Here is a 24,148-nt window from a genome sequence, read left to right on the forward strand (position 1 = left end):
TTTGATCTGAATGCTAGCTAAACGTGTGCTCAGTGTGTGAAAGTGCAACAAGCTATACACTTAGAAGTGTATAGCTTAAAAGATTCTAAAAAAAAAAAAACTTCATATGATATTAGCATTAGACAAAGAGGTAAGCACAACAGAAAGTTAATTTCAGAGAAAGATCCGAAAGTATCTGACAGTTGCTCCTTCTCAAACGAGAATTTTCAGACCTTGGATAACAGGCAGCACAGGACTATAATGCATGAAAGGACAAAAACAAAGGAGGTGAGCCATCCACTGCTTGGATGTCTGCCTGGAGGTAATTTCCAACCTGCAGTCAATGGAGGGGAAATCCAATGAGAAGACAGCAGTTTTACTGAGGTCAGAATCAAGAGATCAGAGCTGAGAAAGCTGAAGTGGGTAAAATTGATGACAAGTGCCAGACAAGTGCTTGTCTGAGAAGGCAGAGAAATGGCTTCAGAAATCTGCCATTTGAGAGTCTACTGCTGAGTACTAACTGTACACGATTAAGGTAAGTGACTCCATGAAGCTAGGGAAAGAGGGGCAGTAAGCTGAAATACTCCCAGTACTTATAAAGGACTGGGAGACTCCTAAAGTTCTCTCTAACCTGAGTGAAGAGAGAACACGGTGACACTGGGAGCATTTAGTAAAGACTCAGAAGGATCATGCCTTAGGTAGGAGCTACTACCATTAAAGCAAAGCCTTCTCTAGACAAACTCCAATGTAGCCCTGAAGGGATAAAACTGACCAGCAAGTTATTTAGGAGGCTACAAAACAAAACACTCTAAAAGAAAACAAAATCTAGTCACCCAACAACAAAATATTACAATGTCCAGCATCCAATCTTAAAAAATCACTAAATATGTAAAAAACAAAAAATAAAATAAAATAAATACTAGGAAAATACAACCCATGACCAAGAGAAAAAACCAACCAACAAATTCAAAGTGAAAAAATTCAAGAAATCAATAAGTAACCTGATTTTCAAACAGCTATTACAAATATGCTCAAGAATTCAAAAAAATACATGAATAAAATGAATCAAATGGAATTTCTTGAAATATAAAGCGAAATATCTGAAATTATTTAACAAGGGAGGAGAAAAAACAGTAAAACAGAAGACAAAGCAAACTGAAGCACAGGGAAATAAAAAGACTGAAAAATAATGAATGTGATGTTAATGACCTGTGGATAATACCAAACAGTCTAACATATGTGTAACTGGAGTCCCAGAAAAAGAGGAAATGATGAAAGAGGAGTAAAGGTGGTAAAAAATATATATATAGAAGAAACAATGGCAACAATCTTCCACATTTAAGGAAAACCATAAATGTAGATTCAAAAAGAAAAAAAAAACAAAACCCCAACAACTCTCAGCATGATAATCATCAAAAATGAAAAGTGACAAGAAAAAATCTTAAAAGCAGCTAGGGAAAAAAGATTTAGTATAAGAAAGAAAAGATAATTAGCATTATGCATCACTTAACAACACGGATACATTCTGAGACATGTATCATTAGGTGGCATCATTAGGTGGCATCATTAGGTGATTCTGTCATTGTGCAAATATCATAGAACGTACTTACACAAATCTAGATTAGATGGTATAGCTTACTACAGAACTAGGATACATGGTATAGCCCGGGTGCTCCTAGGTTATAAAGCTGTACAGCATGTTACTGTACTGAATGAATACTGTAAGCAACTGTAACAAACTGTAAGTATTTATACATCTAAACCTAGAAAAGGTACAGTGAAAATATTGTGGTATAATCTTAAATGACTATTGTCAACTACGATCTCTTGTTGACTGAAATGTCAGCATGTGGTACATGACTGTATAACCAGACTTCTCATCAAAAACAAATGCTGAAAGAAAAACACATCAACTAACCAAGAAAAAAGAAACATATATGTCCACACAGAGACTTTTTTTTTACACAAATGTTCATTGTACCTTTATTTATAATAGCTAGGAACTGAAAACAGCCTGGAACTGAAAACAGCCCAGGTGTCCCTTAATAGATGAAGTCACAAACCACCGAAACATTCAACAATATGGATGAATCTCAAAAACATTATGTTGAGCAAAAAGAAACTTTTTACAACATATAAGTATTGTATGACTCTACTTACATAAAGTTCTAAGCAAGCTAAACTAAGATGAAAACAATCTGAACAACGTTAGGTTCTAGGGGTGGTGTGGGGGGAAGGAATAACTAGGAAGAGGTGTAGGTTCTATACCCTGATAGAACTTTCTGGCAAAGGTGTATACATTTGTCACAGCTCATGAAATGGTATATGTGGTCAACTGTATTTTCCAAAGATGGTCACAACAGAAGCCATTCCACATGCTCTTAACAATGTAACACTGTCATTTTTTCATCAGGTGGTGGAGTCTATGGCCCTTCCCCTTGAATCTGAGTGAAATGAGTGAGTCTTTCAATCCAAAGACTACAGTCATACCTCAACTATCTACAGAGGACTGGTTCCAGGACTCCCATGGATCCCAAAATCCAAGGATGCTTCGAATCCCTTATATAAAATGGCATGGTATTTGCATATAACCTACATGAATCTTCAAATATGTTAAACCATCTCTAGATTACTTATAATACCAAATACAATGTAAATGCTATGTAAACAGTTGTTACAATGTATTGTCAAAGACAAGCTCTCCTTGCCAATCCCTGACCAAATGAGAGATTCATGAGCAAAATAAATAGTTACTGATATTTAAGGCACTAAGTTTGGGGCAATGTATTACACAGCAATAAATAACTGGAACAGCATAGTAAATTCTAGTTAAAAATACTAAACTACTAAGTTTTAGTTAACATACATGCTGAAGTTAAGGGTGTGGTATACTAACAACTGCAACTTACTTTGAAAAGCATAAAAAAAGACACTAGAAGAAGACAGGATGGATGGATGGACAAGATAGAAGACAAAAACAAATAGAACAAAATGTTGTGAAATTATATTCTACAATTATTTTAAAGTCTGTGTGGTTTGAAAAATTGTACGATAAAATGAAGAGTGAAATAAAGACATTTCCATACAAACAAAAACTGAAAGATTTTGTAGCCAGTAGACCTATACTTTAGAAATGTATAAGAAATTTTTTCAAGTAAAAGGAAAATAACACCAGCAACAAACTTGGATCTACAAAAAGGAATCTCCACAAAGGAAAAGAAATAAAAATGGTAAATATGAAGGTAAATATAAAGGAATGTTATTCTTAGTTTTTAAGTTTCTTTGTAAGACAACTGGCCTTTGAAAGAAATAGTTTCAAACGCTGCTGTGGAATCTATAACACATATAGAAGTAAAATGTTAAGATCATAATACCAAAAAGAATGAGGGAGAGTAAATGGATGTATACTATTCCAAAATTCTTACATTATACATTAAGAGGAATAATATTTTTGAAGGTAGATTGAGGTAAGTTAAAGGTGCATATTGTAAATCCTAGAAGTATCACTGGGGGGAAAAAAACCGGAGGGACAAGCTAATAATGGAGACAATACAAAATTCCAAAAATGCTCCATTAACCGAAAAGAAGGCAGAAAAGGAAGAAAAGATTAGACAAATAGAAAACAAACAGTGTCTTAAACACAACTATATTGCCAACTGCAATAAACGTAAATGGACTTAATCAAATTAAAAAGCAACGATCGTAAAAAGTCAATCTGAAAGCAAGATGCAACCATATGCTATCTAAAAGAAAGACATTAAATGACCAATAAGTTGAAAATAAAAACACAGCAAAATGATATAATGTGCAAAAATTAATCATAAGAAAGGAATGGATACACTAATATCAAAGTAGACTTTAGATAAGGAACATTACCAGCGATAAACAGAGACATTTCATAATGATAAAGACATCAATTAATCAAGGAGATCTAACAGTCCTAAATGTGAACACACCTAAGGACACAACTTTAAAGATTTTGCTTCAAAGCATATGAAGAAAAAATGAACAGAGCAGAAGGAAGATAAACTCAAAATTATAGAAGATTTCAACATTCCTCTCTTGGTAATTAGTAAGTGGACAGAAAATCAGTAAGGATACAGAAGAAATACATTTATCCATCTGACAAAGAACATATGTTCTGAAAAGAATGTGAAAATATTTGAACAGACACACAAAAGAAAACTTCTCAACAGCAGTCATGAAGAAAATGTAAATTAAGACCATAATGACTTTTTACACCCATCAGAACGGCAATTATTTTAAATAAAAAACAGAAACTACCAAGTGTTAGAAAAGATGCAAAGAAATTGGAACCCTTATTCACTGCTGGTGGGAATGTAAAATGGTGCAGTCACTGTGGAAAACAGTATGGCAGTCTCTAAAAAAATTAAACATACAATTACCATATGACCCAGCAATTCCACTCCTAAGTACATAACCAAAAGAATTAAAGGAAGGGACTCAAACAGATACTTATATACCAATGTTCATAGCAGCATCATTCACATAGTTAAAAGTTACAAAGAGTCCAAATGTCCACTGACAAATAAATAATTAAAACAAAAAGTGATATATGCACACAATGAAATATTACTCAACCTTAAAGAATCAAATTTGGACACATGCTACAACATGAATGAACTTTGAGGACTGATATGGTTTGAATATTTGCCCTGCCCAAATCTCATGTTAAAATATAATCCCCAATGTTGGGGGTGGGGCCTGGTGGGAGGTAACTGGGTCATGGGAGCAATCCCTCATAGCTTGGTGCTGTCCTTGGGATACAGAGTGAGTTCTCAGGAGATGTGGTCGTTTAAAAAGGGTGTGCCACTTCCCCACCCTCTCTCTTGCTCCTGCTCTCGCCATATGACACGCCTGCTCCCCCTTTGCCTTCCACCATGAGTAAACTCACCATGAGGGCTCCCCAGAAGCTGAGCAGATGGTGGCGCCATGCTTGTACAGCCTGCAGCACCAGGGGCCAAATAAACTTCTTTTCTTTTTAAATTACCCAGTCTCAGATATTCGTTTAAGGCAACGCAAGAATGGCCTAATGCAAGGACATTATTATTATTAAATGAAATGTGCCAGACACAAAAGGACAAAAATCGTATGATTCCACTTATATGAAGTATCTGGAAGAGTCAAATTCACATATAAAGTAGAACAGTGATTACCAGCAGATAGGGAGAGTAGGCAATGAAGAGTTACTGTTTAATGGATAGAGTTTCAGACTGAGAAGATGAAAAAGTTTCAGAGATGGATAGTGGTGATGGCTGCAGAATAATGTGAATGTACTTTATGTCACTGAACTGTACACTTAAAAATAGTTAAAATGGTATATTTGATGTTGTGTATTTTAGTACCACTTAAAAAAAAAAACACTGCAATGGGATACCACTACACACCTCTCAGAATGTGTGCAAGTAAAGACTGAGAACATCAAATGCTGACATTTGGAGAACTGGAGCTCTCATACACTGATGATGGGAATGTAAAGTAGTATAATCATCTGGAAAATAGTTTGGCAGTTCTTTATACATTTAAACATAAACTTACCATGTGACCCAGTAATTCCAATTTAAGGTATTTACCCTGGAAAAATGAAAACATATGTTCACACAAAAACATGCACACAAAACAGTACCTTTATTCACAACAGCCTAAAACTGAAAACAATTTAAATGTTCACCAGAAAATGAATGAACAAACTGTGGTATAGTCATATTGTATTTAAAAAAACGAAACAAACAAAAATCTGTGACAAACACAAACTGAATGAATCTCAAAAACATGCCAAGTGAAAGAAACCAGACATGGAAGAGTATATGTTACTTGATTCCGTCGATATGCAATTCTAGAGTAGGAAAACTAATAAACAGATCAGTGGTTGCCTGGGGCCAAGAGAGAGAAATGACTACAGACAGTAAGGAACTTTTTGGAGGTAATTCAATTGTTCTAAAGCTTGATTGTAGTAGCAGTGATAGTGTATATATTTATCAAAATCAATAAAACTATACAGTTAAAATGGGTGCATTTCATTGTGTATCAATTATACCTCAATAAACTTGATTTTTTTCAAAGTTTGTGAGAACTTAATATAGAAAAAGGTGGCATTGGCCGGGCGCGGTGGCTCACGCCTGTAATCCCAGCACTTTGGGAGGCTGAGGCGGGCGGATCACGAGGTCAGGAGATCGAGACCATCCTGGCTAACATGGTGAAACCCCGTCTCTACTAAAAAAAAAAAAAAAAAAAAAATACAAAAAATTAGCCAGGCGTGGTGGCGGGCGCCTGTAGTCCCAGCTACTCGGGAGGCTGAGGCAGGAGAATGGCGTGAACCTGGGAGGCGGAGCTTGCAGTGAGCTGAGATTGCGCCACTGCACTCAAGCCTGGGCGACAGAGCCAGACTCCGTCTCAAAAAAAAAAAAAAGAAAAGAAAAAGGTGGCATTATCTGTGGGGAAAGGATGCCTTACAAGACAATCAGCTACCGAAGTGGAAGAAAATAAAAGGTAGATATAATTCCCAAACCATGACAAATGCAATCCAGACCTAAACCATATCATACCATATCCAAAAATATGCTGAATGCTCAGATCTAACTTTGTAAATTAAAGTCTATAAAGTAAAATCACAAAAGTATCAGAAGAAAATACAAGAGATTGGCCAGGTATAGTAGCTCATGCCTGTAATCCCAGCACTTTGGGAGGCTGAGGTGGGAGGATAGCTTGAGGCCAGAAGTTCGAGACCAGTCTGGGCAACACACTGAGATACGTTCTCTCCAAAAAAAAAAAAAAAAAAAACCAACCAAAAAAAAACCAACTAGCTAGTGGCACATGCCTATAATCTTAGCTACTTGGGAAGCTGAGGCAGGAGGATCACTTGAGCCCAGGAGTTTGAGGTTGCAGGGAGCTATGGTTGCTCCAGCCTGGGTGACAGAGTGAGATCCTATCTCTAAAAAGTTTTTGTAATATATATATGAGATCATATTTATATCATCGTTGTTAGCATGCTGAAACCCAGAAACCATAAAAGATGGACAGATTTGCCTACATAAAAACTTTAAAATTTCACATGACTAGATACTATAAAATTAAAGGTAGGTAGAGATAATATTTGCAAATTATAATAAAGAATTAAATGATATATAAAGAATGCTTACAAATTTAAAAAACAAACACCACAATAGAAATGGACCAAAAAACCAGGCAATTTCCCAGGTTATTTATAAAGACTTAAACAGATTTTATATATACATGAATCAAAACAAGGTAAATGAGCAGTCCCTAATATATTTTAAGGAATGAAACTTGCTAAAATTATTTTTTAAAAGGTAATTGGCAAAACCTATCAAATATTTAGATTGACATGGTCTAATGGCCTGACATCTTATTTGTAGGAATCTACCTTACAGAAAAAATAACAGGTACCATCATTGCAAAAGCAAATATTGAAAACAACCTAATTTCCAAAACAGGCAAAGGGTCTCATAACATATCATGAACTCTCAGAGTTAATTCCTAGTTCAGTTCTAAAGATTGAGAGAACACATCAGATTTAGAGTATTCCATCTCAGGTTTCTCAAGGACAATTTTTCATTAAGGCCTAATTTATTATATTTTAAAACATGCTTTTCCTTCCTTTTTTCTGTTTTTCCTCTTTTCCCCCCACAAGCTTACATGGTAAAATTACCTGTAGTTAAGTGGGCATGTGATATGATGCACAGATTTAATGCAATAATTTATAAGAATTATCCAACTCCATTCTCTCAGCTGCTCTGGTCAAAACACTTTGGCATCATGTTTTACTCCTCCCTTTATTTCCCACTTTCATCTGGTCTACTACCAAATCCTATGGACTCTATTTCAACATATATCAAGAATTCACTTCTCGCCACCCTCACTGTGACCACTCTGTCCATTTCAGTCACGTCTTAATCTGTACTAACGGTCTACCAATTGGTCTGTTTCTGCCCTTGTCCCCTTTTTCAGTCTATGCTTAACACAGCAACCAGAGTGACCTTGCTAAACATAAGTCATACTTTTTCACTACTCTGCTCAAAGACTTCCAATAGCTTCCCATCTCACTTACCAGTAAAAATCAAACACCTTATTATGATCAAAATATCTGTACCCTCCATTCTCTGTATTTCCCATCATTTACTTTTCTAAAGCTACACTGGCCACACCTTGAGTTCTTCAAACACATCAGGCACTCTCACTTTGGGGTTTCCCTATTCACTACACTCTGCCTGAAATGCTCTTCCCCCAAATATCCACATGGCTAGCTCTCTCATCTCCCTCAGTTCTTCACCCAAGTTACCATTTCAGTGAAGTTTTCTCTACCTACCCTATCTAAAATTTCCCATCATCCTTTTCACCTACAAACACTTCCCTTATTTGTTTCTTCTCCTTAGCACTATGTAACATATATTTTACCTATCTTTACGATCTCTTTTTAGGATTTAAGTGCCATGAAAGCAAAGGACTGAGTGGGTTTTATACACTGCTGTCTCCACCAGGACCTAGAAAAAAAGGCCCACTACACAGTAGGTGTTCAAGAAATGTTTACTAAGTGAATCAGATGGATGTGTATGTAGCCAACCATTTGAAAGATTCCTATAATACAGTTAAGAGGAAAAAAAATTATATGAAACACAAGTTTTAGTACACAAAAATATATGCACAAGGAATTAAAAACCTGAAATGAAATTTTAAAAAATTCAATTTGCAATACCATCAAGACATAAAATTCTTAGAAATAAATTTTTAAAGTCATAAAATAAGTAAAGACCTGTATACTGAAAACTACAAAATATGAAAGAAATTAAAGAACACCTTAATAAATGGAAAGATATCCCATGCTCATGAATGAGAAGACAGTGTTAAGGTAGCAATACTTCCCAAATAGACCTACAGATTCAACACAAATCCAAGTCCTATCAAAATCCCAGTTGCATTTTTTTGCAAGCTAACCCTAAAATTCTATGGAAATTTGAGAAACCCAGAGACCCAAAACAATTTTGAAAAAGAATAAGTTAGAATACTCACATTTCCTGGTTTCAAGACTTACTACAAAGCTACAGTAATCAAGAGTGTGTGTTACCAAAAAAAAAACAGACATACATGTTAATGAACATACCTTGAAAATACCATGGTAAGTAAAAGAACCCACACACAAAAGGACACATACTGTATGATTCCCATTTATATGAAATGTCCAGAATAAATAAATTCATAGAGACAAAGCAGATTAGTGGTTTCCAGGGGCCAGGAAAGAATGGGGAATGCCTGCTAACAGGTTAGGATTTATTTTGGGGATGATGAAAATGTTCTAAAATTCGATAGTGGTGATGGCTGCAGAACTGTGAATATACTAAAAACTTTAAAAGGGTGAATTTTATAGTATGTGAATTATCTCAATAAAGCTATTAACAGTTTTGAAAGTTAGAGAATATGTTTGGTAGGATTTTTTTTAAATACCGCCTCCCCAAAAGGAAAAAAGCTGTATGTATATCAGTACTTTTACAGCTATCTTACATTTTATATTTGATTGGTAATTTCCTTCCAGGCATTTTTTTCCCTCTACAGTTAAACACACTTAACAACTGTTAAGTTTTAGAATTGGCTATGAAGCGAAGAGAAACCTTTCATTTCTTCTTATACTTAAAAAAAAACAGCTTTTTAATTTTTCTTTTCTGTATTTCCTCATCCTCAAAAATAGATTCTACACACCAATATTTGAGGGATGGTGGGGCAACTACCACAAAATACAAGAGGCTCTCTTCTGGAAAGGTAAAAATGTTAGAATTCCTAGAACTTTTCATGATTTATGGGCCTAACCTAACATTTAAAACTGAGCCCATGCTGGTAAATCTGGGCTACACAGTCGTACATACATAGAACTCTGGAATCACAACACATCCACTGCGCACTGGAAGAGTACTGTAATCTCCTTCTAATGTGCACCTTGGCTCTCCCCTCCCTTGGGTTCTTTGAAATTTTTTTTAAAATAAGGTATGTTTATTTCTTATTTACCTACTAACTACAGAAGGTAGACTCACGATGTGCCAATATTAAAATGTTATTCCTCATTAAAATATTTACTTAAGTGTTTTATTACATGACTTACCAGCAATGGAAGAATCTCATCTGAGAGTAGTTCTCAACTGTCATCTATGAAAATCTTTAGAAATACCAAATCATCAGAATTACTTTAATTTCCTGGCTTTTAATCATAAAGCATTCCTACTGGTCAACAATTCTACAATCTGAAAACAGGGACATCTGTACCATATAGTCCCAATGATTTATTATTCTGAAATTTTCCTCTGGGTTATTTTTACACTGTAATTAGAGTTCAAACTTCCATAGCGCCTAGCCTAAAATTAAACCTAGAATTATGCCAATTTATGCCTGCTATATATGCACACACAAAAGACTTATAATGCAATATACTAAAAGAACTAAAGGTAGGTGGGTTTTTCCTTGAAGGAATCATAGCTACATTATTTTCAAGTTTAATCTGTTACATTCATCTGCCTATCAAATAAATGTAGCACTTAAACGCATAAAACAAAATTTGATTTAGTGACAAAAAACCATTAGCTTCTAATTTAACTTCAAAACGCTTTTCAAAAAATCTACCCCATCTAATTCTAAGTGAACCAGACCACACTTGATAGAAAACTGTTGTTCTAAAAACCATATGTACTTAACATAAACAGTAAACATATGAGAACATTTAGTCTTCTATTAATGTCTTACAAAATACTTCAATGTGGCTGGTTATAATTTTTTTTTTTTTTTAAGGGACAGGGTCTGTCACCACGGCTGGAGTGCAGTGGCGTGATAACAGCTCACTGCAGCCTGGAACTCCAGGGTTCAAGCAATCCCCCCACCTCAGCCTCCCAAGCTGGGCTAATTTTATTTTTCATAGGGATAAGGTCTCACTTCGTTGCCCAGGCTGGTCTCCAATTCGTGGCCTCAAGTGACTCTCTCACCTCTGCCTTATATTTCCGTTTGAGCTGTTATTATCAACTGGAGTAACATTTCTAGTTGGGGAAAAAAGAACTGATCCTTATCAATCTGTAGATGAACACTTATGCATTCAGCACTTACAAATAACTGAATGTGGGCATGGAAAAAAGAATGACAGATGATAAACATTTACTGTTCTCAAAATAAATTACCTAATCTCAGTTGAGATAAACACGACTCAGAATTCAATTAACAGTATAATATAAAGAAGCCCCAAACCAATGAGTGCAAAAAGAAAGACTCTCAAGGAAGGCTTCCCTGAGTAATATTTAGGTTGAGCCCTATAAGACAGAAGGAAGATGGATAACTCAAGAAACTAAAAGCAGCCTGTGTGGTAAGATGGTACTGACCAAAGGGGAATGCACAGGAAGGTAAGGCTCAGAAAGTAGACAGAACCCTATCAAAGAAAAATTTTAAATAGAAAGCACTCTTCTATTTCAAAATAACTGTTATTTGTTCACAATAATACAAAGGAATTATAAACCACTAAAACTAACAAACCAAAGTGGGCAACATAGCAAGACCCCATCTCTACAAAAAAAAAAAAAAAAAAAAAACCCCACAAAACTTAGCAGGGCCTGGAGGTGCCTGCCTGCAGTCCCACCTACTTGGGAGGCTGAGGCAAGACTATCGCTTGAGGCCAGGGGGTTCAAGGATGCAGGGAGCTATGATCATGGCACTGCACTCCAGCCTGGGGAAGAAAGGGAGACCCTGTCTCCTGGAGAAAAAAAAAAAAAAAAAAAAGGTGGGTGGGTGGGGTGGGGAGAATTCAATAATTAGGATGAACAGACTTTAAAATGTAGTTTATACACACAGTGGAATACTACTCAGCTATAAAAATAAAACCCTGTAATTTGCAGGAACATGGATGGAACAAGAAGCCATTATGTTAAGTGAAATAAGCCAAACACAGAAAGACAAATACCACATGTTCTCACTCATACATGGGCTAAAAAAGTATATCTCAAGAAGATAAGCGTAGACTGGTGGTTACTAGCAGCCGAAGTGGGGAGTGAGAGGACAAAGGCAGAAGAACATAATTGTATTTATTATTGCTGAACTGTACACTTAAAAAACTGTACACTTAAAAAAATCATTAAAAATGAACTGTACACTTAAAAAAGATGGTAAATTATGTATGTATACTTAACCTCAATACAAAATTTTAAAAATTCAATACTTAATGCTGGAACAACTAGCTTTTCATATTTAAAATAAAAAATCCTAACTCCCTTCAGATGAGCCTAAATGCAAATAACAAAGAGTAACAAAAAATCCTCAACTGTTAGCAGACAATATAAAAAGACGATTTCTTAAACAAAAAGCACAATCATAAAGAAAAAGACATGATTTTTACATCAAAAATTAAGGCTCATACTACCAGAGAATACTACAATGGGCAGGATTTTATATTTTACTCTTATTCTGGTAACTTTCTTTGGCTGCACTGTAAAGTAAGAAGGTTGGATGAAATGATCTTCATGGTCCTTTTCAACATAAATGTTGTACGATAGTGTGCCTTTCCTTTAAAAACATTTATTTTTGAGATATTTAAAACATACAGAAAATAATAAATTTCCTATCCTTTTACCTACCATTCAGAATAATCAAGCAACTATAAATTAAAATGAGATAGCATTTCACATGCCTCAAATTAGTAACTATTTTAAAATTTGACAATCCCAAGTATGGGTGAGGATGCTAGAAATGCCCACATAATGCTGATAAAGTATACATGGGCATATCCATTTAGGAAAAGAATTTACCAATATCTAGTAACCAGCAATTTCACTTCTACGGTTTTTCCCAAAACACCTGCACATACACTCATGTAAAAATAAACACTGCAGCATTATTTATAATAGCAAAAAGAAAACAACTCAAAATATCCATCAATAGTGGGATACATACATTTTATCTATGCATAAAATGAAGTGCCATACAGCAGTGAAACTGAATAAACTACATCTACATGCATCAACATATACACCTCAAAAACTTGATACTGAGTTTAAAAAAATCAAGCTACTGAAAGACAGCGTTATACATATCTGTAAAAATTTAATACAAAAACCAACACCACATATCACTTACAGATACATGTACACATGTATAGTAAAAGTATAAAACAAGGATGTGAAATTTACTTAAGAATCTCAAGACAGTTGTTACTTTGTGTAGAGACGGGTTAACAGGACTTGAACAGTTGGGGTTGTTAAAAGTGATTATATAACTGCATCCTTTCCCCCAAGGGATAAAAATGGACATAATTTATATTTCTAGGTGGTGGATAAATAGGCACTTGCTATGTCATTTTCTGGATGTTTTAAAAATTTTACAATTAAAACATATACACTTATTTTAAAAACAAACAAAAGACATATTAGCATATAATGTCCAAGCTGATAATTACCTTGGAAGATCATCTAATATAAACCTCCCTACTTCACTAAAAAAAAATTACAAAAGATATCGGAATAAAAATATGATACAGGCTGGACGCAGTGGCTCATGTCTATAATCCCAGCAGTTTGGGAGGCCAAGGCAGGAGGATCACTTGAGCCCAGGAGTCAAGACCAGGCTGGGTAATATAGTGAAACTTCATCTCTACAAAAACAAACAAACAAACATTTTTTTAAGAATGTAATAGGATTGGTGTGGTGGCTCATGCCTGTAATCCCAGTACTTTCGGAGGTTGAGGCGGGCAGATCACCTGAGGTTAGGAGTTTGAAACCAGCCTGGCCAACATGGTGAAACCCTGTATCTACTAAAAATACGAAAATTAGCCAGGCGTGGTGGTGCACACCTGTAGTCCGTGCTACTCAGGAGGCTGAGGCAGGAGAATCACTTGAACCCAGGAGGCAGAGGCTGCAGTGAGCTAAGACTGCACCACTGCACACCAGCCTGGGCAACAGGGCGAGACTACATCTCAGGAGGAAAAACAAAAAAAAACTATATATATATATATATATATATATATATATATACGTGTGTGTGTGTGTGTATGTATTATATATATATATAATACATATATATAAGATAAATACTATTGTAGCAGGGCAATTTTGGACAAATACTAGGTTATCTGAAACAGCACTTTGGAGAATTAGATCTTGACCATTTAAGACAGAGATTAGCCCCAATTTCTCAAAATCTGGCACTGACTAGCAATATGGACAATGTGTGCACCGCCCTCGTTCCACCTCCCCTCCTAGGAATGCCATGTCAAATTCAGCACAGGCATAGGCAGTAAAACTGACCCCTAGTTCTGCCTATCACTATTTAAAATTACTTTTAAGTGTTGAGGACTGTCCCCAACAGCAGATATCTAAAAGTAGGCCTGAAAGAACTAGAAAGTAGTTCATGCATCCAGCAGTTACAAATGCCTAAAACTGTACATGAAAAAACAAAACAAAGAAATGAACTGAGAGCAAACATTTACTGTTTTCTTATAATCTTCAATCCAGGATTTAAGAAATTATTTAATATCAGTTGAGATACGTGACCAACCCATTCTCCAGCTGAGATCCATCTATTTTTAAATTCACTCCCCCAGCCTTTCATTCAGCCTAAAAGAGGGAATAAGAATGGGAAGGCGGGAAGGACTTATCCCATACTGAGTTAAATAAGACCACAAGATCTTTTCATTTTTACAATATTTGAAATACAGTACACTGAGCAATAAATTTAAAGAAATATGCATGATTTGAAATGCAGAAATCTTGATTTATGTGTATAAAAGACCAAAATTAGCTCAGTTCGTCTAATACACTACACTTAAGTGTTCTTCAATACTACAGTCAACTTTTCAGAAATATTCCCATTCTGTGAAGCAGGATGTATTCCTACCTTAATTACCAAACTTTATCCACGTAACTTCCTATTCTCCCACTCTGTTCTTTAAACATGTTCAACATGTTACAGAGATGGCAAAATGTGTTACAAAAGGGAATGAGAATGAAGCAGCTTAAGTAATTAGGAAAACTTTACACTTCTTAGAAACTGAATTTGGATGATCTTAAACAGCATATTTTCTTTTCTTTTCTTTTATGAGATGAAATCTTGCTTGCCCAGGCTGGAGTGCAATGGCGTGATCTCAGCTCACTGCAACCTCTGCCTCCCAGGTTCAAGCGATTCTCGTGTCTCAGCCTCCCAAGTAGCTGGGATTACAGACGTGTGCCACCACGCCTAGCTAATTTTTGTATTTTTAGTAGAGACAGGGTTTCACCATGTTGGCCAGGCTGGTCTCGAACTCCTGACCTCAGGTGATCCGTGTGCCTCGGCCTCCCAAAGTGCTGGGATTACAGGAGTGAGCCAAGGCGCCCAGCCTAAACAGCATATTTTCAATCACCAACACACAACATGACCACTGACTTCAGAAAACTATTAAAGAAAAATGTTACCCAATTAATCTTTGTGTGAAATAGGATTTATCCATTAGTATACATATCACATACCATAGATGCACAAAAGATTTTTTCAATTCCCAAAACAAAAACTTAAAATATTTAGCAAAGATAATATAAATATCCTTATTTATGGCACACTGTAAGATTATCAATATTGGTGCATATAACCACAGAGGCACAATAGAATTCTTAGGAAAAATGTATTAAGACAATTAACAAGCTGGAAATAACCCATATTTCCCCTTATGACCCATTAGCTTTATATAGAAAACACTGCTGTGCACTTCATCCTTTGCTTTCTAAAGAACAGCATTATGGTTCACATCTGTTAAGAGACAAAAAAGTATCTGTTGGAAGTACGAAAGGAAGAAATTCCTGTACTGTTAAGTGCAGTGCTAAAGGAATCATCTGAGAAGAAAATAAAGAACATGAGTTTAACATGAGCTTTAGAGAGGGATTACAAGAGTGCAAGAAAGTGACAAAATGTGACATATGTCCATAGTGAATACATGGTGCTTTATTGTTTTCAGTATTTCTATATTTAATTAGGAGGTGGAAAGTTTCAGAATTTATTCTGCATCACAAAGATTATAAAAATATATGAGTTGGGGTGTTGGCTACAGTACACAAAGGCAATTCTAAGACTACTTATTAACAGAAACTTGAAATGGATAAGCCATCCCTTCTGATTTCATTACATGAAAAGAACCTGTGTAGAAGTACAGCAATGGTAGCATCTTCATTCAGCCCACAGCTATGTAATTTGTATGCAAGAGTGCTTGTCTTAAATATGAAAAGGAACATCCTGACACATCCTGAATTGCTGAAAGTATATACAACGGGCACACATCCAGAACTAGGAAAGAGCTACCAAGCCTGCACGCTACGAAGACATGGGTCAAAAATTTTTTCTCATGTTTGGTTTCTATAACTAAAGTCTGTCCTAGACTAACCTCAATTGATCCTGAAGAGATGAACTTCTGGAACACACAAAACTGTTAAGAGTCACAGCATTAGACTCTACACTGTCCAGCCAACAGTTTTAAGAAAAATTTTATCCACCTGTATGAGTGTTCAGGGCTCATATACTACCTCTATGCTCTTACTTGAAACACAGATGCAGACCTTAATAAATAAAGTCTTACATCAGACTCTCTTCTATAATTCACATGTGATTCCTTACACGAGATTCCTGTTCAGATTTCCTGAAAATGAACTATAGGAATAATCTTATCCAATATGATTCTATGTCCCCTAAAAATATCTTTTCCTTTCAGGTCAATCTTATGATTAACTTGCCATTGATCAGATTAACACAACAGGTCTGGTACAGCAAATTACAAAAGAGATTTGACTTTTGATTAATACACTGACTAATGTATCACAAACTATTAAGATCTATTGTCCATGTCAAATGGAGTTCACATATTTAAAATGAATTCACACACTAAAAATTCCCCAAAACAACGTTTCTAAAAAGTTTTTTTTTTTTTTTTTTTTTGAGAGGCAGTCTCACTCTGTCGCCAGGCAGTAGCGTGATCTTGGCTCACTGCAACCTCCGCCTCCCGGGTTCAAGCGTTTCCCCTGCCTCAGCCTCCTGAGTAGTTGGGACTACAGGCGTGCGCCACCACGTCCGGCTAATTTTTTTTTTTGTATTTTAGTAGAGATGGGGTTTCACCGTGTTGGCCAGGATGGTCTCGATGCCTGACCTCGTGATCCGCCCACCTCGGCTTCCCAAAGTGCTGGGATGACAGGCGTGAGCCACGGCACTTGGCCTCTAAAAAGCTTCTTAATCTACATTTTCAAGAATGATCACGTTTGAAAAGCATACTCTTTTAAAACAAAGCAACTATCACTTTCATTCGACAGAAGAAGGAACGAAGGCTTCAAAAGCTAAATAACCTGCTCATGACCATTACGAAGCTAGTTAAAACAACCTCAAGACCAAAAGACAGTGCTCATTCCATTTCAATGACTCTGACGCACTTAAAATTTTATAAATAATTTTTAGGGATATCAGTCATAAGGCTTAGAATCAAATAGTAACGACTCATGTACAAAGACCAGTATTTTTTAAAAACGCTCAGCTGGGCATGGTAGCTCACACCTGTAATCCTAGCACCTTGGGAGGCCAAGCCACTTGAGACCAGGAGTTTGAAACCAACCTGAACACGGCAAGACCCCATCTCCACAAAAAAATAAAAAAATAAAAAAATTAGCCAGGCATGGTGGCATATGCTAATCCCACCTACTCAGGAGGGTGAGATGGGAGGATCACTCAAGCCTGAGACTGCAATGAGTTATGACAGCACCACTGCACTCCAACTTGGGCAACACAGCGAGACCCTGTCTCTAAACAAATAAACAATAAGTAAAATAAACAAAAAGAAAATGCTAACTTAATTTCACTCTCAGATAGGCCTAATAATTAATAAGCTTCTTTTTGAATTATTATCCATAATGGCATTTACCTGTTATTGATAACTCAGATCAAAGCACTATTAAGCAACATTTTTGATAGCAAATGAAAACAAAAGCTGGCAAAGAAACTGTGTATTAATAAGTCATTTGATTAAAAAAAAGGACTTGGCCAGGTATTGTGGCTCATGCCTGTAATCCCAACACACTGGGAAGCTAAAGTAAAAGCCGAGGAGTTCAAGACCAGCCTGGGCAACACAGTGAGACCCCCATCTCTATAAAACAAAAATTTTTAATACTATCTTTTTACAAAGGACTTATTTATATGGCATCTTTAAGTATTTCAAACATTTCATGTTTGGATTATGGAATATGTCTCTAGAAGAATTAACACTATTTCTATTTAAGGTAATTTTACATCATTTCCTTTATTAGAAGAAATAACAGATCTGCAGATGGCATTTTGTGAAGGCTGCCTTCTATTAATAGTGTACAAAACACTCATATGTCTCCAAAAAGGGGGGTGAGTAATCACAAAGCAAGTATAACTATTCATCCCAAAAGGTAGGACAGAACATGTGCCAATGTGTGCAGAGTCCTGAACTAGAGACGTGGACTCTGGTTCTGGTTCTGACACCTGGGTGACTTTAAGAAAATCATTTTAAAGCTTTGCACTCCAATTTCCTCTTGTATAAAATGACTGGAGCAGCTGACCTCATAGACAATCCTACTCAGGTAGCATCTATCCATGTACTGCCAGAAGACAGAATGATAATCATGCCCCCCAAAATCAGAGTATTTGAAGACAACTGCCGGAGTAAAAATTTTAAATTCTATATACATACATACACACACACACACACACACACACACACACACACACACACACACAAATACTAATACACTACGTGCCAGATACTGGGGTGGTGGGCTGGGACCAAGGAATGAAGTAATGCATATGCCAGAGCGTTGAACTTTTTAAAAGGAGTAAAAAAGTAAATCTTTAGAGTAGCAGCTGGTGGGTAGGAGGTATTGAGTCCATAGAACTGCTCTTAGATTGGAAGGGCATGGGAAAATGAAGTTCCATTATGTGATAGGGTTTTACACACACACACACACACACACACACACAAATGTGAGAAAGTCACTCAACTATAAGCATTCAAAAAAGACAGACATCTTTCTTGTCTTTGTGGGTCCTGTACTTAGCTCATAGAAGCCACAGGAGGAACCTAATAAATGGTAGTTGATCATTTACTGATTTACCAATAACTAATTCATGCCTGCTCTAGTGCTGTGGTCTGAATGTGTCCCCCAAAATTCATGTTGAAAGCCTAACCTCCAAGGTGACAGTATTAAGAGGTGGGGCCTTTGGGAGGCTTTGCCATCATTAATGGAATTAATGCCTCTATAAAAGAGGCCCTATAGAGCCCCGTCTACTCTTCTACTACATGAGATAATGGTGAAAAGACAGCTAGCTATCTATGAACAAGGGAAGAGGGCCCTCACTAAGATGTCAAATTTGTTGGTACCTTGATCTTGGACTTCTCAGCCCCCAGAACCGTGAGATAAACTTCTGTTGTTTATAAGCCACGCTGTCTGTGGTGTTTTGTAATAGCAGCCAGAACAGACTAAGACATCTAGTAACACATTCTCTGGTAAACACTAGGAATTCCTGGCCTTAAAAAGTTCATAGCTAATGAGAAAAGAAATAAACAACATAAAGGATAAAATGCTGTAGTCCACTACATACAAGGTGCTTCCAGACCATTCAGAAAAACTGGATAGGAAGATTTCTAAGGTAATACTTATTGAGTGCCTACGTGTTAGGCGTTTTACATACTTTAAGCCTCACAACTCTGGGGAAGTTTCACCAACCCATTTTACAGACGACAAAACTGTGGCTTACCAAGATTAATAAGGCCAGAATTAATATTAGGGTCTAATTCCAAAGATATTACCACCATACATACCAAGATGTCTTGTTACTACATTTCATCCTTACATTTGGCAGTGAGGGGAAAACTCAAAAACCAGTCAAAAAACTTTTGTCCTGAACCAACATAAAAAGAGCACCTAAGACTTCATCCAGTATTTTACCGAAAGATCACTTCTAAAAGTTTGTCTTCACCCCGATCTAAAAATTAGAAAACTTATTTTCTCTCAGCAACTGCATATGTACATAATGTAATGTTTCTACATTTAGACCTACACAATTATAGGTCTAAACAAAATATGTGTAACATGATTGGAGAACATAACTAGCAGTCATTTAAGAAAATGGACATTTGGAAACATCATTTCAAGAGCTTGGGATGAAAAATTTTGCTATGACCTATAAATCTGGATCATTCCACTGACTGACACTGAGAGAAACAGTGTATTATCACAGTTTACACAGTAAATTTTTTTGGAGGGGAGAGGGAGGAGATTGAAATAGAAATGATCGAAATAGAAATTATCTAAAGTTTAAGAAATACAACTGATTAAATGTTACATGTCAAAGACACTGTAGGTACCCAATAAATCCTGTTAAATGGACTGCACAAGTGGGATGAGAACACGTTTTCCCCACACCTCTGACTAGTATGTACCTTTCTTAGGAAGTTATTTTTTCAGCCATGGAAAAAAAAGGGCAGAATTTAGGACAGATAAAACATAAGTAGCTTATAAATCCTCTGAAAGGAAATCAAAACACAGTATTTTGTATCTCTGTATAAAGTTAAGCTCCTCAGGGACAGGGGCAATGTCCAGAGGATAGTGAGCATACTACTTAGCAAACTAATGCAGGTTAATAAATATTGACACAGTAAGACTAGCATAGTTTACATTCTAATTTTGTAAGGATTATAAGTTACCTCTTCATATTCTGTTCTTGTATTTCTCCTGTGTATATTATAAATACACAAAGATTGCAAATTATTTCTTGAAGCTATTTCCTTTTTTATTTTTTGGTCAACTGTATTAGTGTTTCTTAAAAGGGCTTCTGGTCATCCTTAGGGCTTATCAGTAGCATCACTAATAATGTATTCATTTCACTAAAAATGTGGTAAGTAGCTTGGATTTAAAAACAGGATCTAATTTCAAAGCTATTTCCACTATATACACCAAGTTAAAACTTTCTTATCTCTCCTAAATTCTAAATTTTACATGATTTACCAAATCACTTCTTAAGTAAGAGTACTTATTGATCAGAAGTGTGAGACAAACACCTTATCCCACTTGTCCAATTTATTCAACAAGATTGATTGGGTACCTTTGTGTCTCTGACAGGTAACTTTCAACAGTTGTATTTCTTAAACTTTAGGTCGTCTCCCAAAAAAATCTGTAATAATTTGCTGCTTCTCTCAATATTGCAGGCAGTAAAATGATATAAAATTACGGGTCATATCCACATTTCTTCATGATTGAGGTTAACTGTGCACTGTAAACCCCATATGCTATTAGTTTACATTTTCAACAGCACCCTCGCCACTTAATAATCTCAAACAGATTTTGGACTGTTACTAATTTAGCACATCCATAAAAAGTCATTTAAAAAATGTAGAGGCTAAATTCTCTTTCAAGGTTGCCAAGCTTCACCAGTGTCTGTATTAAAATTATTTTTAAAATTTTACGGACTAAGGCATTTGGTACATTCAATTCTACCTTTACCAACAAAAGCCTTTACCACCAAGATGAGGAAAGCATCCTTTTCATTTTCTACACTGAAAACGGGGGGGAAAAGGCCAACTGCTTGCATACAGGTCTGCATATAACACAGCAGTCTCTGGCAAAGCCAATAACTCACGTTCAACTTCAGAAATCCTGGTGGCCGGTAACACAGAGTAACCTGTGCGCACAACCCTTGGGCTTGACATACCACTTCATCCGCCCTCCCTTCCCATCAATCCACCCCCAAAACCCCAACCCACCAAGCACACGGCTAAATATGTCTTCCCCAAGAGAGCCAAAAACCTTGAAAACGCCGAGAAAGAGCTCCCCTTTGAAGGAAAGGGCCTGCCCTTCCCTGTCTGGGGCCCCGGCTGGCTCGAAGAGCCTGGCTCCTAGGAGGCCCAAATCTCGACGCCTCGCACGTCCCGCCCCGCCCCGGGCCCGCTCGCGTCCCCTCGGGCGACAAAACCCTCCCGCCGTCGCTCAGCCAGGACTGACAGTTACGGCTGCAGCGGCCGCGGCCACCAGGGGCCTACTTCTGGCACCAGCCCCTTAGGACCACGCGCCCCCAAACACTCGCCTCGGCGGCGGGGGGCGGGGAAGAGGGGTGTCGACCTCGCCACAGCGGGCCCCGAAGGCCGGCCGAGTGACGGAGGGGAGCCAGCGCCGCCTGGCGCAGGCCGCGGCAACACTGACCTGTCTTCGCCCCCGCGCCTGGGCTGCGGCGGCCGCCTCACTGGTCGTAGTCGCCCTCGCCCGCCGCCTCCGCCCGCCACCGCCTCGTTCTCTTTCGCTGCCGCCACCGCCGGGGCTCATGCGGGACCCGCGCTTCCTTATCCGGAAAACGAGGCCGGGAAAGGGAGCGCCGGAGCCGCCGAAATCCCGGCGTTCGTCGCCAGCCGCCGCTGCCTGTCCACACCGGGGGGCTGAGGGGCCCTCCTGCCAGGGACTACAGGCCGCGAGCTATTCCGAGGAGGAGCCGAAGGAGGCGCCGCCGCCCGCAGCCGAGCGCGCCGGGTCGGCAGAGGTGAAGTGTAAGTAGGCGGCGGATGGCGGGCGCCCGCGCTGGCGGATAGCTACGCGGCGGAGGGGTGCGCGAGCGAGCGAAGCCTGGTGTGTCGGGTCCTGGCGAAGGGAAAAGGCCCTGTCGTCTCCTGTAGTCACCCCTAGCCCAGCGCCACCATCTTGGGAGACACACGGATCTCGCGGCCGCGGCGCAAGACGGGAGGACTGGCTGGGCGGGCCGAGTATCCCGGCAGGCAGCGCGCGCCGCCCGGCCGGGCGAGGGCTCCAGGCCGGGACGCGGGGACGTGGGGCGGGGCCAAGACGCGCGGGAGGGCGCCGCGCTCCGCCCCTCCTTCCTTCGCCGGCCCCGCCTCCCTCCCGCTTGCCGTCGCCGCCGGCGCACGGGCCGTTGGGAAGAGGAGGTGGCCTGCGGCCCCTCGGAGTCCCACCAGGCTCGGTCGCCATCTTGCGACTGGACAGAAAGGGTAATCCCTCCTTTTAGTTTCTGCTGTCTGTGACCCGAAAGAATAAACCTGGGACTTCCGGAAGCCCTCTGGGCGCCCCCCCAGGAGGGTTGCAGAGCCCCTTGGTGTACCCAGCGGAGGAACGCCTCCGACTTTGTTGGGAAACGAATGGCTCTGAAAGTTAGCTGAAGCCGCAGGAATAGCCCCCCAGCCCCGAGGCGGGGCAGGTGCCTGCCGTTATTAGCTTTTCGACCCCAACCCTTTTCTATCTGGAGCTGCCTTTGTAGATGTTACAGGGGTGCCCCGAGAGTGCAGGCCAGATTTTAGAGGACCAAGGTCATCTACTTAGGCCTCTTGCCAACACAGGATGTGTCAACTGGTTTACCAGAGACGAAGGTAAAGTCCCGTCTCCTGCAGTTGTTGACGTTCAGTAGGTCGTCGGTTAAGAAAAGTGGCTCCCTGGTTGACCCCAGCTGGATAGAGGCTAATTTTGATCCATATGACAGCTGAACCTAGTTAAAGCCATTAAAATTAAATCTATTTAAAGTCATATTTGGTACCAGGGTCACCATTTTAAAAGGTGTGTGTGTGTGTGTGTGTGTGTGTGTGTGTATAGCTTTACAACACTTGCTAGCAAAGCCAAAAGAGTATCACTAACAATTCATAGTGTTACAACTTGCAACTTTGTTGATAAGCCCTTGAAGTACTAGATGAATACCCATGTCTAGTATTCAGATTTTTTATATCAACAGTCGTACATAGCAGTGTATCTTTTTTTAATTTATTTTTATTTTTAAACTTAGAAATGGTGTCTTTCTATGTTAGGCCCAGGCTGGTCTCGAGCTCCTGGCCTCGAGTGATCCTCCCACCTCGGCCTCCCAAAGTTTTGGGACTACAGGCATGAGCCACAGTGCTCGGCCAGCAGTGTAATTTTTAACTGTCAGTCTCGGAACATCTTTTTTATATAGCCAAGTGTGTGGGTGTGTGTGTGTATCTGCCTCACAACTATAACCAACCATTGAAAAACCAACAATAAGCTAGAAGAATTTAAGTTATTCTAGGACAACTGATGATAAATGATAGTATTAAGCCATATTCGATTTTAAGATGTTTTAACTCAGCTCTTTACTCACTTTTCATTTCCTCTCATTACACATCCACATTTGGAAACTATTTGCTGTT

The 24,148-nt window shown here is 38.3% G+C and overlaps 1 protein-coding gene across 11 annotated transcripts in view; it reads right to left on the bottom strand.

The window, feature by feature from the left end:
* Nucleotides 1-22,847, bottom strand: part of UBE3A (ubiquitin protein ligase E3A) — a 101,934-nt gene extending 79,087 nt beyond the window's left edge. For 5 of the 11 annotated variants that reach the window (XM_063698920.1, XM_031002401.3, XM_063698919.1 and 2 more), the window contains exon 1: nt 22,194-22,759. The gene's annotated coding sequence lies outside the window, so the exon portion shown is untranslated. Of the gene's footprint in view, nt 1-21,757; nt 22,067-22,193 lie in introns of those variants that run through there. The other 6 variants (XM_055363333.2, XM_063698916.1, XM_055363335.2 and 3 more) reach the window with 4 other exon arrangements.
* Nucleotides 22,848-24,148: the final 1,301 nt, after the last annotated feature.

Source organism: Gorilla gorilla, chromosome 16, assembly GCF_029281585.2.
Source record: "Gorilla gorilla gorilla isolate KB3781 chromosome 16, NHGRI_mGorGor1-v2.1_pri, whole genome shotgun sequence".
NCBI classification, from domain to species: Eukaryota; Metazoa; Chordata; class Mammalia; order Primates; family Hominidae; genus Gorilla; species Gorilla gorilla.